The sequence below is a fragment of the Pongo pygmaeus genome, chromosome 16, assembly GCF_028885625.2.
Source record: "Pongo pygmaeus isolate AG05252 chromosome 16, NHGRI_mPonPyg2-v2.0_pri, whole genome shotgun sequence".
Taxonomy (NCBI): domain Eukaryota; kingdom Metazoa; phylum Chordata; class Mammalia; order Primates; family Hominidae; genus Pongo; species Pongo pygmaeus.
The window spans coordinates 83,750,320-83,768,372 of NC_072389.2; the positions used below are offsets into that span (position 1 = coordinate 83,750,320).

Sequence of the window (18,053 nt, forward strand, 5' to 3'; positions counted from 1 at the left end):
GGAAGACTTTTTGGTATATATTCAGTTATGTTTGTATTTTAAAATGTTTTATCCAGCTACTTGGGAGCCTGAGGCAGGAGGATTTCTTGAGGCCAGGAGTTTGGGACTGTAGTGTGGTATGGTCATGTCTGTGAGTAGCCACTGCACTCCAGCTTGGGCAACGTTAACAAGTCCCTGTCTCTAAAAAAACTTTTTAAAATAATTTTTAAAAATTATCAAAATGAGATTTCATACTATTCTGCTGCTTGCTTATTTTTACCTAACAGTATAAAATGCATAGCTTTCCATATTGGACAAGATAAATCTATTAATATTTTAAAGGAAGGTTTTCTTCTGAAATTTTTAGAAAATGTGGTCTCTTTTGGCCAGGCATGGTGGCTCACATCTGTAATCCCAGTACTCTGGGAGGTTGAGGAGGGCAGATCATGAGATCAGGAGTTCAAGACCAGCCTGACCACATGGTGAAACCCTGTCTCTACTAAAAATACAAAAAAGTTAGCCAGGCATGGTGGCAGGTGCCTGTAATCCCAGCTACTTGGGAGGCTGAGGCAGGAGAATCATTTGAACCTGGGAGGCAGAGGTTGCAGTGACCCAAGATTGTGCCACTGCACTCTACCTGGGTGACAGAGTAAGACTCTGTCTCAAAAAAAAAAAAAAAAAAGGAAAAAAAAAGAAAATGTGGTCCTTTTTTGTTGTTAAATAAATAAGTAAATAAATAAATGAATAAATAAAGGAGGAAAAAAGAAACCAGGAATCCTGCCTTAGACTAAATGAAGTGAAAAATGAAAGTGGGAAGTTCCAGAGAAGTAGTCTCAAGTGTTTGTATATGGCAGGTGAATGTGGTATTTTAGGAAGCAGTTACTATCCAATTATGTTCTGCTTAGCTCTGGTGAAAATACCCCCATATGCTCACTGTAGTGGGCATATGTGGTTATTTTACTGCTTAGCATACATTCCTCTTACGAACAGCATCTGACTTCCCTTAGAGAGAATTACACTCCTCAATGGATAACATCTTTGGGTGTGCCCTGCACATCTCCTAGCGAAGGGTGGCCACATGACCCAAGCTAGGCCAATCAGATACTGCCTCTTTTAAACCTAAAATTTGGAGAATTTTTTTTTTTAAATGGGATGGAGTCTGGCTCTGTCACCCAGGCTGGGGTGCAGTGGCACAATCTCGGCTCACTGCAACCTTTGTCTGCCAAATTAAAGCAATTCTCCTGTTTCAGCCTCCTGAGTAGCTGGGATTAGCCACCACACCCAGCTAATTTTTGTATTTTTAGTAGAAAGGGGGTTTCACCATATTGGTCAGGCTGGTCTTGAACTCCTCACCTCAGGTAATCCACCCACCTTGGCCTCCCAAAGAGCTGGGATTATAGGTGTGAGGCACTGTGCCCAGCCTAATTTGGAGAAATTGACAATTAAAGAACAGTTGAAGTTTATGCAACCTCAAAATGGCTCTAAAATGATTAAAAACAAAGCAAGTACTCAGCAAAATATAAAACAAAACAAAACCCTAAAACCAGCATTGAAGCAGGTCTTCAGCATTGTAACAAAAAATAGTTGTAAGAATTGTTGGCTGGGCACAGTGGCTCATGCCTGTAATCCCAGTACTTTGGGAGGCCTAGGTGGGCAGATTGCTTGAGCACAGGAGTCCAAGACCAGCCTGGGCAACATAGTGAAACCCCATCTCTACAAAAAATACAAAAAGCAAAAATGAAATGGGCATTGTGGTGTGCGCCTGTAATCCCAGCTAATCAGGAGGCTGAGGTGGAAGAATCGCTTGAGCCCAGGAGGTGGAGGTTGCAGTGAGCCGAGATCACACCACTGCACTCCAGCCTGGGCAACAGAGTGAGACTGTGTCTCAGGGGAGAGGAAAAAAAAAAAAGAATTGTCTGTCTGCAGCACGGTAGATAAGAGCTATTTTGTTGCGATCTCTGGTTTTTATCATTGGAGTAAAAGGTGAGGGTATGTATCCTGGGAATCGCTCGTGCAATCCCCAAATATAGATGGCATTTGGGCATTGGTAACCTAACATTACAATTTGGGATGCTAAGGTCGCTATTGCACCCAAGCCATGGTGCCCTCCTACCTCTGTACTCCATAGCCAGGTCAGCTGAGTTGAACAGCTTTAGTCAATATCTGAGCTGGGTGAGGCTGGGTGAAAGAGCAACAGGTGAAAGCAATTCCAGCAAGATGCCATCTATTCCTTAGAAATCAATTACTGAGATATGAAAAAGGAAAAGCAGCAGAATGCTTTGCCTAATTAAGCAGTTGAGTTTATAACTATTTGATAAAATAACAAAAGTAAATGCAGCACATTTATCAGAGCTCTTGTTTGTGAACAATGGGAACCCAAGTTGACTTACTTTGAGCACCACAGACGAACAAAGGGAGCAATACAAGAGGTGCTCCCAGAAAGCGGGAGGAGAGAATGACCAAGCCCCAGAAGACAGGGGGCACAGAGTTGGCCAGTGGGATTCTCCAGCTCTAGAACTGAGGACTTGACACTTTGTATCGTGTGTCCATACCATTTGGCTTCATTCTTTCATACCAGCCTTCTCCATGTGGTGGAGGTACATGGCTGCTTCCAGACATCGTCACTAGAATAGAAAGCTCTTCCTCCCTGTGGAACTCCACTTCAGAATCCTGAGAAAGGCCTCTGATTGGTTTAGCTTTCATAGCCTCTTTGAACAATCACTAAATACTGAGATCAGGGGTCCATAATTAGAAATTCACACTAGAATCACATGATTGAAATGGAGAAAGGTAGACAGAAACAATTGATGTTCAATGAAGCCTGTATATGGAGGCAAATATGCCATATTTGGGTATTTATAAGCCTATGGGAAGAAAGAATCTGGATATCATTTGGTTTCACAAACTAACATCCCATCAAAAGTGAAAACAAAACAGGATGTATTCAACAAATATTCATATGGTTTTAAATGAACAAAGTTTGTTTATTCCTGATTTTTGACCAGTCATTGGCTTTTTCAGTATGCCACTGACATTTTTGTCTCTGAATGTGGGGGTCTTTCTAAATTTGTCTCAGTAATATCCCTCCTGAAGGGATTCCTAATGTATGCAGGAGATAAACAATTTCTATATACTTGCCCTCAGCATGGATTTCTTCATAAACTGCATTCCAAAGGAAATACTGCATCCATTACCAAAGTTAAAATGCATAAGTCTATAGAGCTACACTTTGAAAATATTTAAAATACAAAAAGATGTGTGCATGTATGTCTGAATGCAAATGAGTGTGTATGTGCATTTGTGTATGTAAAAACTGCTGTAAAATGAAAAAGGGCCGAGAAACCTAGATACTTCAACAACTTTTAAAGGAAAAACATATACCTATTAAATTTGACTTATGATGTTTATTTTGCCTGCATCATGAAAATGTTGATTTCGTTGGTCATAGTAGTTGATCAATGACAGCAATTTCAAAATAATCCCTGGATAGTTGACAGCTCTGCCAACCTTTTCTACAATTATGAAGATATTCCTCTTTATACGATGTTAGGATGTACTTCTGCATTTTTTCAAAGTTCAATTTCTTCATTTTTCATAAACTAGTGAAAATAACTTAAAAATTTCTCTTCACATTTTTACTGCAAGTATTACTACAAATATGTATTATTTAGGCCTATCAACTGATAGCATATTACTTTTGTCAAGAAAATTACTGATAATATTTGTAGCAAATAAGAAATAAATGTAGATAAGCAAACTTATGATGAAAACTTACATCTTTGTTTGGGTTCCCCAAAATGCAGACTGATAAAGACCTGATTACAGATGGTTTATTTGGTGATCCCAGGAACTTCATGGGATGGAGTGAGGAAAGGGATAGAAAGGAGAAAAGTAAAAAGGGGGTACCATAATGGGTTCCATTTTCCTAAGTAACTGGGGCTCACTTCCACTGGGGAGCCTCTGAGAAACCATATAGAATATGTCTCAGTAGGAATTCACTGAGGGATGGGGAAGTTGGGAGTGCTTATCTTCTAACTCTTGAACGTTATTGATTAAAGGTTGACCTTGGGGGCACTATGCCGTCAGCACTCCCAGGCTACTCTCACTGTGGGCTGAGCAGGGCCTCAGCAGAGAAGCCGAGAGTTACAGCACTCATGGTAGGAAGATGTCAGTGTGTATGGACATGTTTGCAGCTGCAGGGGAACTAACAGGTGGGCCGTGGGCAGGGTACAAGTAGGGACTACCGTGTTCACTCCTTGCTCTCAGCAGATCCTCTCATGCCCACCCTGAGTTTGCTCTGTTACTGACATTTCAGGGTTGTAGCTGGCTGCAATCTCCAAAAACGACTGAAAATAAAAGAATACATGCAACAAGTAGCAATCTTCACTGCTGCAGCTGGTCCCAAGGCTATAATCTATACTCATCATCCCTCTGCTCTATGGCCTCTTCTAGATTTCCTGAATCCATAGCTAGCACTTCCACTAGTCATCGTTGCTTGCTCAGTGAATGACCACACTTTCATCTCTGAGTGGTTGAGCCTTGATTACCCTGTCCTTGTCAGGCCATGGTTTCTTCCATTGCTTCTCTGCTATTATCACCAGGCACAGAAACACTAAGGGGTCCCCGAGTGAATCCCCCAAGTTCTAGACATTTTTCTCCTTGGGCCTATTATGTAGCAGCAACTCCAACTCTTCAAGATAATCAAAGTCAGTTATCCCTGCCCATGTAATTCCCATTTTTGCCTGCTGATCTGACAGCATGGAGATGCCCAAATCCTCAGGTGACCCTGTATTGATGCAGTGGAACACTTACTATCTCCCTCTGTACACAAACCCTGAGACCAAGGCTTTTAATCAGGAAGAGCCTGAAGTTATAAGAATTAAAAACATAATTTCCACTAATGGCTCAAAGAGAGTGTGTTTAAGTCAATCCATTTGCACCCTTTAATTACCATTCCTGTGTATTCCAGATGCTGGGGAAACAGCACAGTGATTGCATATGGTGGTCATTGGTTCAGCAAACATACTGCATCCTCAAGGACAACGACCTAGCCATGCAAGGGGTCATTTCTAAGCTGATGCCTTGTTAAGCCTTTTTTTTTTTTTTTTTTTTTTTTTTGAGACGGAGTCTCGCTCTATTGCCCAGGCTGGAGTGCAGTGGCATGACCTTGACTCACTGCAAGCTCCACCTCCTGGGATCATGCCATTCTCCTGCCTCAGCCTCCCTAGTAGCTGGGACTACAGGCACCTGCCACAATGCCCGGCTAATTTTTTGTATTTTTAGTAGAGATGGGGTTTCACTGTGTTAGCCAGGATGGTCTCGATCTCCTGACTTTGTGATCCACCTGCCTTGGCCTCCTGGAGTGCCAGGATTACAGGCCTGAGCCACCGTGCCCGCCCATGACTTGTTAAGTCTTTAAAAGGCTATTCAGATACTTCCTCTGACCTCCTCAAAGCCAATAGTCTTCTGATACAATGGATGGGAGCATTATTCTCAAGGGTAGTTTTGGTTTCTTTTTGTTTTTTTTTTTTTGCCTCAAGAATTCAAAGTAGCTCACCAAGTGCTGTGCCTCTCTCTCTCTCTTAGTGGTAGGAAACATAAAGTATTCCTTCAGATAGGATGTCTCAACATACCTCTCAATCTTTGGGCCTCTAAAATATTCTCTGATATGGCAGGCTTCAAGAACTTTATGGAGTTTGTCTCTCATCCTTCAGCATGAAGTATTTCAAACCAGCATACTTGCTCCTTCCTGAAAACTAAGTCAAATTATTATTCTGTCATTAATATAATGGGCCAGGATGATGTTCTGTAGAATGTCAAGATGATCAAGGTCACTGCAGACTATAACAACAGTCTTTGGCACTTAGTGTGAGACTATTGCAAAAATAGTTTGCATTCACAAGAGAAAGACAGAAGTGCACATTCACTATCAGTATGAAGGATCTCGCTAAAGCAAGCAGCTTACTTACTCTTCATGTAGCTTTGCTTCCTTTCAGCATGGTGGCCTCAGGGTAGGTTGTCTTCTTACACAGTAGCTCAGTCCCACAGAGGGAACTGTCCCCAGGAACAAGGCAGAAGCTGCATCACCTTTTATGACTCAACAGTGAGAATCACACAGCATCCCTTCTGAACATTACTGGTCAAAGCAAGTAAAGTCCAGCTCAGATTCAAGGGGATTAAAATTAGATTTTGGCCAGGTGTGGTGGCTCACACCTGTAATGCCAGCACTTTGAGAGGCCGAGGCAGGTGGATCACTTGAGGTCAGGCATTCAAAACCAGCCTGACTAACATAGTAAAAACCCCATCTTCACTAAAAATACAAAAAAAAAAAAAAAAAAAAAAACACCGAGTGTGGCGGCAGGCACCTGTAATCCCAGCTACTTGGGAGGCTGAGGCAGGAGAATTGCTTGAGCCTGGGAGGCAGAGGTTGCAGTGAGCCAAGATCGTGCCATTGCACTCCAGCCTGGGCAACAGAGCAAGGCTCCAAGGCTCTATCTCAAAAAACAAAAAAGAAGAAATTAGATTTCATCTCTTGGTAGGGGAATGACAAGTTTGCATCATAGAAAAGCAATTGGGATGAGAGATACTGTTGCAGCCTTCTTTAGAAAATACAATCTGCCACATCTCTCACAGCAAGAACTATGCTGCCCTGCTCAGGGCATGCTGAGACTGGTTCCTAGTTTTTGGAATAGAGGAAATGAGGGCAGGCAGTAGCAGACCTTGAAGTAATCTTGGAGGGTGTCTACTTCAGAGAAGGACTGTGTAGAGTCTCTAAGCAATGGGAAGCTGTTCTCTTAAACTAATGGGGTGCAGGATACTTCTAGCCTGGAGGGTTCAGGGAATCTAGGGGTTCAAGGTTCTCAAGCATGTCTACCCAGATGCCTGCCTGCACCCCAGTAGTTCTAGGGACTGTTTCCTTCCTCTAGGGCTTTGACTTTTATATCAGAGGCCTGCCTGGACTGTGCCTTCAGTTGGCTTTGTAGTTCTTTTATTCTTGCAATGAACCCCTGAGTGTCATTTTTTAGAAAAGTTTGCCCCCATTTGCAGGAAATGGAGATTTTTTTTTTTTTTTGAGATGGAGTCTGGCTCTCTGTCACCTAGGCTGCAGTGCAGTAACATGATCTCAGCCCACTGCAACCCCTGCCACCGGGTTCAAGCGATTCTTCTGTCTCAACCTCCTGAATAGCTGGGATTACAGGCTTGCACAACTATGCCTGGCTAATTTTAGTATTTTTAGTAGAGATGGGGTTTCACCCTGTTGGCCAGGCTGGTTTTAAACTCCCGATCTCAAGTGATCCACTCCCCCCACCAAAATGCTGGTATTACAGGCTTGAGCCACCACACCCAACTAAGGAAATGGAGATCACTTTAGATCCTTCCAAGGAGGCCTTCTGCCTTTCACTACTATGCTCTGAATGGATAGTTGGATGATATAAACCTGTCTTTTTTTTCTCAATTCTTCTAAGGCAGTTAACAAGAAAAAGACAACTCTTCAATTCCTGTGATTATCACAACACGATATCCTTCAGGAGGATTAGCACTACTGTATAAGCTAAGCTTCTCTTTCACCTTTACCTCATCCAAGTACACCATGGGTCAAGTGTAGGTAAATGGAATTCTTCAAAGTGCCAGGGTTTGTCACCACCTTACTACCACCAGTGGGGTTTTTGTTGCTGCCATACCATTGATAATATACTATAGTCACTTCCAGTACCCGTTACCCTAATTTGAGTTCCTCCAAAATCAAACCTTGTGACAAAGCTTTGGATACAAGAGTTTGTCTTGGAAAGGATCCCAGGTAGAGCAAGTGAGTGAGTGTGGAAAGTGAGAGAGTTGAAACAGAAAATTGAATTGAAGAATGGATTATTACTGTGGGCAACTTGGGCTCATTCCCATTTGGGACCTCTGAGGAACCACACAGAATGCCTTGTAATAGTCCCACCAAGGTATGGGATGGTTGGGTATTAATCCACTGATCCTCATTCTTATGGGTTGAGGGGTGTTCAGTCCCCAGCAATTCTAGGATATCTTGTGAGGGTTGGGCAAGCTCTTGTTGTACTGGAGGAAATCCTCAGTCAGAGAAGCAGAATGAGGCAGGTGCTTGAGTGGGCAAGCCATCAGCATGCTTAGGATTCCTAAGTTCACTGCCGGTGCAGGTCAACTCAGTCCAGGGGACATGGGGAAGGGCATCAAGATGGTGTGCTACCTACTCTTCAGTAATTCATATGAAAAAATCAGGAGGCAGTCCCTGTTAAACCTTGTGGACTGAACACATGTGTTTATCACAACTCCATCCTGAAGCTTCTCTGAAATGACTGAAAAGGAATAAAAACAATTTTATAAAACCTGGAAGGATAAAGAGAACAGAAGAGGCAACAACAGACAAGAGCTAGCAACAAAATGTTGGAAGACGGCAGATGGGTGAGCAGTAGCAAAGTTAGCAGAGCAGCAAGAAAGTTTGCTTTGCTGTGAAAAATATCAGAAAGCAAAAGCAATATAGGGTGTTTGTAGCAGAAGCTGTCCCTGCTCTACCTATGTCACCTGGGATCCCTCTGCCATCTCTTTGTAGACCAGCTGAATTCCAGCGTGAATTCTTTCACCAAAGCCAGCATTCTGTTAGGAGGTGCAAGAGAGCCAGAAGCACCTGGGGATTTATGTCCCTTCCCTCCCAGTGCAGCCCTTAACCAATGACTGATGAGGGTGGGGACAGACATACTCCAGCTCTTTTGCCCTCTCACTGGGATGACTTTGAGGCGTGACCTATGGTGTTCCCCCAAGCCCTCTGTGGGAATGAATCAAAATTGCCTTCCATGGGACTTGGCTTGATGTTGTACCCTTACATGGACTCTTTCTACTCCTACTTTCTCATTTCTCTCTTTTCCCTGGGAATATTTCCTAATAAATCACTTTCATGTGCATTTTCCTCTAGTGCAGCACTGCTTGAAGATACTTCTGTTTCAGTGATGTAGGAGTGTGTGTATGTGTGTGTGCACGTGCATGCATTGGGTTATCATTTAACATGAATTTCTTATCATGAAGCCAGTTTGAAAGCCACTGTTCTATACCACATTAAACTGCCTGCTTGTTCACTGAGCTGGAAGTTTTCCTTGATTCCCCAAAGTAAGAACTGTAGCTCAGATTCCAAATCTTACTGCTTATTTGGGCACAGTGACTTAAAACATATTAAATAAAAATGTAGGCTGGGCACAGTGGCTCACACCTGTGATCCCAGCACTTTGAAAGATTGAGGCAGGTGGATCACTTGAGGTTAGGAGTTCGAGACCAGGCTGGCCAATATGATGAAACCCTGCCTCTACTAAAAAAAAAAATATATATATATATATATATAAACAATTAGTCAGGTGTGGTGGCATGCACCTGTAGTCCCAGCTACTCAGGAGGCTGAGGCAGGAAAATCACTTGAACCTGGGAGGCGGAGGTAGCAGTGAGTGAGCCGAGATTGCACCACTGCACTCCAGCCTGTGTGATGGAGCAAGACTTTGTCTCAAAATAGCAAACAAACAAGTATTAGTTATGGCTCTAAAGAACGAGGTCAACTTTGACACAATTGGCTGGTCTGGTCTTTGACTTCTTGGGCAGCCAACCATGTTAAATAGCTTTCAAAGTCCAGGTACATTTTAAGATTGATAAATGTGGCATAAATGTTGTGATAGTGTTTTGAGAACAGGCCCCCCAAAATCTGGCTGCAAACTGGCCTCAAAACTGGCCATAAACAAAAACTCTGCAGCACTAAGACATGTTTGTGATGGCCAAGATGCCCACGCTGGAAGGTTGTGGGTTTACCAGGATGAGGGCAAGGAACACCTGGCCCACCCAGGGCAGAAAACTGCTTAAAGGTGTTCTTAAACCACAACAAAAGCATGAGCAATCTGTGCCTTAAGGACATGTTCCTGCTGCAGATAACTAGCTAGAGCCCATCCCTTTGTTCCTGTAAGGAATACTTTTAGTTAATCTATAATCTATAGAAGCAATGCTTATCACTGGCTTGCCATCAATAAATATGTGGGTAAATCTCTGTTAAAGGCTCTCTGCTCTGAAGGCTGAGACCTCTGATTTTCCACTCCACACCTCTATATTTCTGTGTGTGTGTCTTTAATTCCTCTAGTGCCACTGGGTTAGGGTCTCCCTGACCGAGCTGGTCTCAGCAATAGTTGATTGTTAGTTTTTTTTACAGGCTAGCAGAAACAAGACCAAGTTTGCCTTGTAGCAGAGCCGCAAGGTGTGCCTGATCACAGGGCAGGATAGTCACCTGAGGACTCTGGCCCTTGGCTTGGCTTGGATGGAGAGAGGTGAGGTATACAGAATTGCTTTGCATTTGCCCCCAAAGACAAGGTAATTGAGAGAAGGGAAGATAACATACCACATATTCACTAATAACCAGTGAGACCTAGCAAAGAGGTCACACAAATTTCTGTCAGTCAGATTTGTGGGGATCCCAGGGCAGGCCTGACTGCCAGAATCGGTTGGAGGCCATGAGTGGAGGGCTGAGAACATCAGTTCTATAAGTACAGTGGAGATGAAATCTGGAACACATTGCAAAGGAAGGGGCAGGAGACTCATCTTCCCAGGAAAGCCATGGGATCCCTGGCATTACATGTGTCCATTGATAATCCTTACTTGTCAGTACAAGATGTAACACTGTCTACATGTTTAGAAAAGAACAAAAATATGTTGAAAAATCTGATGGAATGATTAAGACACAAGGAAGATCATCTAAACTCATCAAATTTAGGATGGAGATGGCTGTGAGTTAAGAATTTACAGGGGGCTGGGTGTGGTGGCTCATGCTTGGAATCACAGCACTTTGGGAGGCTGAGGTGGGAGGATCAGTTGAGGCTTGGAGTTTTAGACCAGCCTGGGCAACATAGTGAGACCCTTTCTCTATTTAAAAAAAAAAAAAAAAAAAAATCACAGCTGAGCATGGTGGTGCACACTTGTAGTACCAGCTACTCAGTGGGCTGAGGGGGCAGGATGACTTAAGTCCAGGAGTTGGAGGCTGTAGTGAGCTATGATTGTGCCACTGCACTCCAGCCTGGGTGACAGAGTGAGACCCTGTGTTGAAAAGAATAATAATAATGTTTAGAGTCTAATATTGTCCCAAAGAAAAGCCTCACTTTCTGATAGGCATGGATATCCTGGACACCCTGAAGGTGTGATGGAGCATGGGGCATAGGTGCTCATCAGCACCACCAGGGTCTCTGTTAAGCAGAATACTGTGTATAGGTATCAATCCCTGGAGGGGAATTCTGTGTACTTATTAATCCCAGAGGAGAACTCTAAACACCTCACCAACTTGTACTACTACTAAGGTTCCTAGATCTGGCAGTTTTCTAGATCTAGCAGGAGGTTTTGCCCAAATCCAGCTGCCAGTGTTGGTGAGACAGAGCACTTGGGCAACATGTCAGGCAAAGCAACTTAATACTCCCAGACAGGCAGCAAGGGCCAACAGAAGTCTGGGATCCATGATGTGCTGGCCCCCCAAGGCTCAGGGAGGCTGCCAACAGTAGACGCAGGCTCGTCTGTATGTGCCCTACTTTGTACCTGATACAGTTTGGATATTTGTCCCCTCCAAATCTCATGTTGAAATATGATCCCCAGTGTTGGAGGTGGGGCCCAGTGGGAGCTGTTAGGGTCATGGGGGTGGATCTCTCATGAATGACTTCGTGTCCTCCCCATGGTAATGAGTGAGTTCTCATGCTATTAGTTCACATGAGATCTGGTCGTTTAAAAGAATCTGGCACCTTCTCCTTTCTGAAACTCTTGCTCCTCTTATGTCATGTGACATACTGTCTCCCCTTTTGCCTTGTACCATGAATGGAAGCTTCCTGAGGACCTCACCAGAAGCTGAGAAGATGTAGGTGCCATGCTTCTTGCAGAGCCTGCAAAACCATAAAACATATGAACCTCTTTTCTGTATAAATTACCCAGATATTCCTTTATAGCAACACAAACTGGACTAATAGAGCACCACAGCTGAGGGACTCTGAAAGCATTCTGCTCTGGTTTTATACCTCAGAGGCCACTTGGGTTGCTGAGCCAAGCATTGCAGGCTGTTCTAGGAATGACAGAGACAAAGCCTGGAGTATTCTGGGCATTTCCTCCTCATCTCAGCATGTTGCATTCTCCATACATTCTGCCCGAGAACTGCAAGCAAGAGAGGGTCAGCCAAGGCTATCTGGGGACTTGTCCTCCTGTATGGTTGAAGGATCCTTCAGCACCAGCCACCTCTCTCTCCTGGCTCCATGTTCAGTCTGCTACTTTCTGATTATTACTCCAGGTTGGAGGGATGGCTCATGGACAACACCTTTTCTCATCACTGGGAGGGCATGTTCCCCATTGAAACTTAATCCACTGAGTTGAGACTCAGTCAATATCATGTGTGTTTAGGTTGTGGGAGCCAGTTTTCAGCACCAAACTCTCTCCAAGGTGTTAATATCAAAGCTCCTGGCTGAAATAACACATATAATGGCTTAGCACTGTGCCCAACAGATTCTAGGTGCTTGGTGAATAATGGTTGTTATTTGTCATTAACTCTAGAGGCCAAAGCCTGTTGAAAGACGTGTAATTGAGAAATCAGTAAGAATGAAATCCAATTTTAAAACTTTCAGGCTGGGCACGGTGGCTCACGCCTGTAATACCAGCACTTTGGGAGGCCAAGGCAGGTGGATCATCTGAGGTCAGGAGTTCAAGACCAGCCTGATCAACATGGTGAAACCCCCATCTCTACTAAAAATACAAAAATTAGCCAGGCATGGTGGCACATGCATGTAATCCCAGCTACTCTGGAGGCTGAGACAGGTGAATTGCTTGAACCCGGGAGGCGGAGGTTGCAGTGTGCCAAGATCGCAGCACTGCACTCCAGTCTGGGCAAAAGAGTGATTCTCTGTCTCAAAATGAAACAAAAAAATTCCAGTAGTTTGTGTTTCTATAACATGTCATTAACAGCCCACATGGGAATTTGAGAAATATCGTTATTTGCATCCGAGAGGGATGTAACTGGAAGCTGTGAAAATTAACATCTGAGGGCACAGAGAATAGGCTCAAGTTTACTGTTATGTAGCCCTCCTCCTAGTTCTTGTGTCCCATTGGAGATGCCCTGAAATCTTTTTTTCTCTAGTCTGCGATCCACCCACCATTTAGGTCTGTATGTGTCCATTTTTAATAAAAATTGCATTCCCACTGTGTAATTTTCCCATTGAAAAGCTGGGACACACAAAGCCCTGTTAATCTCATCAAATCCTGATTAGTGGCCCTGCTTCTTGCAACTCATGGAAGGAGACATTTAAAATTAAGACTTTGTATATATTAATTGTTCCAGCTTTCCCATCAGTTTAGGAACAGGATTTTATTGAGTGTGCATTTATTTGGAGGTTAGTAATTAGAGAATTCCACAAAATGGGATAGAGAATACTCAGAAACATACTCATCCTAGACTCTTAACTGTCCTTACCTTCCCATCCAAGCTTCTCAGATTGACTCCTTCTAATGTGTCAAGATTAAACCAAAACCTTCCCTTTTGAGAACAAAAATAGACAGTTATCAAGGAGCAGAAACATATTTTTAAATAAGCTCTGAAGATTACCTTCATTGGGCTTAGTTTATACCCCAGGGTAAAAGTAGGGTCTGATGTTTGTTAGCACCTGAAATATTCATCCATGGCTACATGAACGAAGTGGGAGGCAAGATGAGTTCTGTTTAGATAAGGGTTTCCAAAATAATTGTACGGTTTAAATAACACAGCTTTATAGTCATAGGAACTCATTCTTAAATTTAAATGTGTATATAAATTCCTTCTTCAGAGAGGCTCATTTGAGACAATAAGAGAACTTTAGATAAAGTTAGGTAGAGGAAAGAGAAATAGAAATACAACTTTAAGAGGAAAAATGAAGAAAAGCAAAAACTTAATGATTTGTATAACTGGACACTGGTAGGGAACAGAGTGCTATGATATTTACATTCCACTGACTATTCTAAAGATGCTGTTACAGTTTTGTTTTAAAGTCAATATTTATTTTTTATTTTATTTTTTTGAGTCAGAGTCTCGCTCTGTCATCCAGGCTGGAGTGGTGCTAGGATTATAGGCATGAGCCACCACACTCGCTTAAACTCAATATTTAGAAGATACTGCAAATTATACCCTTAACAACTATTTAATCTTATAGAACTTGTAGTTATCAATCTAGCAATGGGTGTCTGTGAGGCAGAGGAGGGTTGGGAGGGGACACATAGGGTTCTAAAACTCTTTTGGAGGTACCCGAGCCAAAAAATGTTTGGCAACAGCCACTGTGGGATTTGGAGGCTTAAGTGGCAGAATCTGTCCTCACTTCCCTAAACGTGCATGCTGCAGTATAGTAGCCACTAGCATGTGTGGCTGTTGAGTGCCTGGGACATGTTTAGTCTAAAGGAGATGTGCAGTAAGTATAAAATGTATACCAGGTTTCAAAAACTTTGCATTGGCTGGGTGTGGTGGCTCACGCCTGTAATCCCTGCCCATGAATGAAGCTGCCACAGAAGCAGAGCTGGGTCCAACAGCATGAAATCTCATGATCTAGCTATGGCTGCCTCCGAATGTCCTATCTTCCAACAATAGATACCAACGCTGATCCTCCAATATGGCGCTATTTCTTGAGACCAAATTGCTACTTGGTGACAAGTTGACTACATTTGTTCCCTTTCATCATTGGAGGGCCAGTGATTAATTCTCATCGGAATAGATAGCTCTACTGGTAAAAGTCTGCATTTCTTGCCCACGGAGCCTCAGCCTTCTAAGCTCCCTATTTGGGAGCTTACGGAATGTCTGATCCACAGGCATGGAGTCCCACACAACATAACATCCAACAGGAGATCCACTTCACACTAAAGGAAGCCCATGTCCACAGGGCCAGCTTGTTGTACCACAACCGTCCAGAAGCAGCCAGCCTGAAAAAGCACTGCAATAACCTTCTAATTGCCCAACTTCAGTGCCAGCCCAGACACAATATTCTGTAAGAGCGGATGTCATCCCCCAGGATGCAGCATATGCACTGAATCAAAGACCTGTGGAGGCCTGGCCTCACGCAGGCAGCTGTATCTCCAGTGAGCAGAATGCATGGACCCAGGAACCAAGGGGCAGGAGCAGGTGTGCCTTCCCTTCTACCATCTTCTCATCCCTTCTAATGACTCAAAGGGGACATTTCACTTCCTGGCTGCACAACTGTGGTCTCTGTAGGGTTAGAGCTCCTGGTCCTCAAAGTGGGTGCACTCTAGCCAGGGAGCAAATCCAGAGTTCCATTGAATACAAGGTTAAGGCAGCCTTCCAGGGCACCTTGGGCTCTTTGTCTCCAGAGACCAGCAAGTGAGAAGAGAAGTCACCATCCTGGCAGGAGTAATTTATCTTGATCAGCAAGAGAAGATAAGAACATTTTTATACAATGGGCAGAGGCATTGTGTACATATGGAACTCAGGTGACCTACTTGGGTGCCTCTTAGTATTCCCATGCTCACCTGTACTGTGAAGGGATGCCCTTGTATAGCAACCTTGGCCAGAGATTACTCAGGACTCAGCCTCTGCATTAATGTGATCTGGAACACATCACCAAGTAAGCATCTAAAACTTGCAGAAGTCATAGCCAAGGTAAAGGGCAGTTAGAATACATAGTGGAGAAGAGAGGAAATGAGTGCCAGTTGCAACTCCAAAACTAACAATGGTGATGGGGGTTGAGGTTCATCTGATCTCCCTCTTCTGAGCTTCTCCCCAGGAAGCAAAGCTCACAGTAACTGTGAAGGAGTAGCTCCCTGATCATGCATGGAAAGGTAGCTCACATGGGGTGAACTGCAGTGGTCTTGGATTTGTGCCATTCAAATCTCCCTTCAAGAGAGTCTGTTGCATGGAGAGTAGTTAGCTGACAGCCTCCAGCTGCAGCACCTTCTGGGTCCTGTGCAACATGCACACACTCACACACTGAAACCATGCTGTCTTAAAAGACTGAGCATGGCAGGGATACTAGAGTCTGGCCATTCCTGCCCAACGCAGGACTCCTCTCATGGGAAGTCTTTGCTTTGTGGTTTCTTCTTGAACAGGCTGACTTTCTGACAGCTGCACAGGAAGAGGGTGAGAGTAGGCTCTTCTCACCGTTCTCTACTTCCCTCTCTTGTTTCTTTCATAGGCATCAGACCTGATTTAGAAGGGTTTCCCTTCCTGCTCTCGCTCCCTTGGTCCTTTATCTTTCACAGGCACTTCCCCCAAGAAATCTGCTATGTTTCTAACTCTATCTTGACCTGTGCTTCCCAGAGAGAGAAGCATCCTGACAATCACCCTTTCTTATGCCTGATCCCAATGGGAACCCAGCTTCTATGCAAGCAGCCACATAATAAAGCTCACCTCTCTCCTACAGAGTTGGTTCTAATTATGCTACTAAAATTAAAAGCAAAATTTAATATTCCTCCAAATTTCATGCCAAGAACACTTAAGTTATTAAAATTTGGGGGAAAAGTCCATTTACAGAAATATAATCATTTATATTTTAGTAAAGCACTGTCCCACAAAGTGGGTGTATGTGTAACATATTTGCTCAAGAACTTTCCAAAAGATCCCCAAACAAACAAGTTTTAATATATTTCTTCAGGTCTCATCAAGTTTTCCTATTCCCACAACTCCTGATTCTAAAACATGTGTGTCAGTTTGTCAACCATGTAACATGTTAAGAAAATTTTAAATTTTCCTATTGAAAAGGAAACTACCATTATATAAAACACAAATAATCTGATAGTTTTGGAAGGGCTTGTGTAATATATAAATGGTTTCAAGTGTTTTAATTTCATCTACGATCAGACTCTATGCCAACAGAAAACAGAGCGTAAGGTCTATGCCTTATATTTCATGCATCCCTCTGAGCCCCAGGAACTCTGCCTGTGATTAACAAGTTTCAGGCTGGGCACAGTGGCTCATGCCTGTAATCCTAGCACTTTGGGAGGCTGAGGTGGGTGGATCACCTGAGGTCAGGAGTTCAAGACCAGCCTTGCCAACATGATGAAACCCTGTGTCTACTAAAAATACAAAAAATTAGCATGGCATGGTGGCAGGTGCCTGTAGTCCCAGCTACTCAGGAGGCTGAGGCAGGAGAAGGCTTTAGCCTGGGAGGTGGAGTTTGCAGTGAGCCGAGATCACACCACTGCACTCCAACCTTGGTGACAGAGCGAGACTCTGTCTCAAAAAAAAAAAAAGTCTCAATAAACAACTAATTTATTTAATCTCTCTCCATTCTCTCCTTTCTTCTACCACCACTCTAGGATAATAGCCATTATACCTCTTAAGCCCAATTCATTTTTTCCTTTTCTTTTTTTTGGTTATTTCATTTTTATTTCATAATCATACACTCAAGTCTGCAATCCAGCTAGGCACAGAAGGGAACAAGGAAAACATGGAGCCCAAAGGGAACTGCAGCTAGAGCACAGAGATTCTAGGATACTATGAGCAAATGGGGTTCAGGGTGCTCTCCTGAGCTACAGAAGGAATGGTCTGGTGGTTAAGATAAAACACAAGTCAAACTTATTAGAGTTGTCCACAGTCAGCAATAGCGATCATCTTCCTGGTCTTGCCATTCCTGGACCCAAAGCACTCCATGGCCTCCACAATATTCATGCCTTCTTTCACCTTGCCAAAGACCACATGCTTGCCATCCACCACTCAGTCTTGGCAGTGCAGATGAAAAACTGGGAACCATTTGTGTTGGATCCAGCATTTGCCTGGACAAGATGCCAGGATCTGTATGTTTTAGAATGAAGTTCTCATCATCAAATTTCTCCCCGTAGATGGACTTGCCACGAGTGCCATTATGGCGAGTGAAGTCACCACCCTGACACGTAAACCCTGGAATAATTCTGTGAAAGCAGGAACCCTTGTAACCAAATCCTTTCTCTCCAGTGCTCAGAGCATGAAAGTCTTCTGCTGTCTTTGGAAACTTGTCTGCAAACAGCTCGAAAGAGACGTGGCCCAAGGGCTCGCCATCAACGGCGATGTCAAAGAACACAATGGGGTTAACCATGGCCGACAGTACACGGCTCCCAATGGCAGC

The 18,053-nt window shown here is 43.5% G+C and overlaps 1 pseudogene; it reads right to left on the bottom strand.

Annotated features, from left to right (window-relative positions):
• Positions 1-17,436: 17,436 nt before the first annotated feature.
• On the bottom strand, positions 17,437-18,053 carry LOC129013980 (peptidyl-prolyl cis-trans isomerase A-like; annotated as a pseudogene).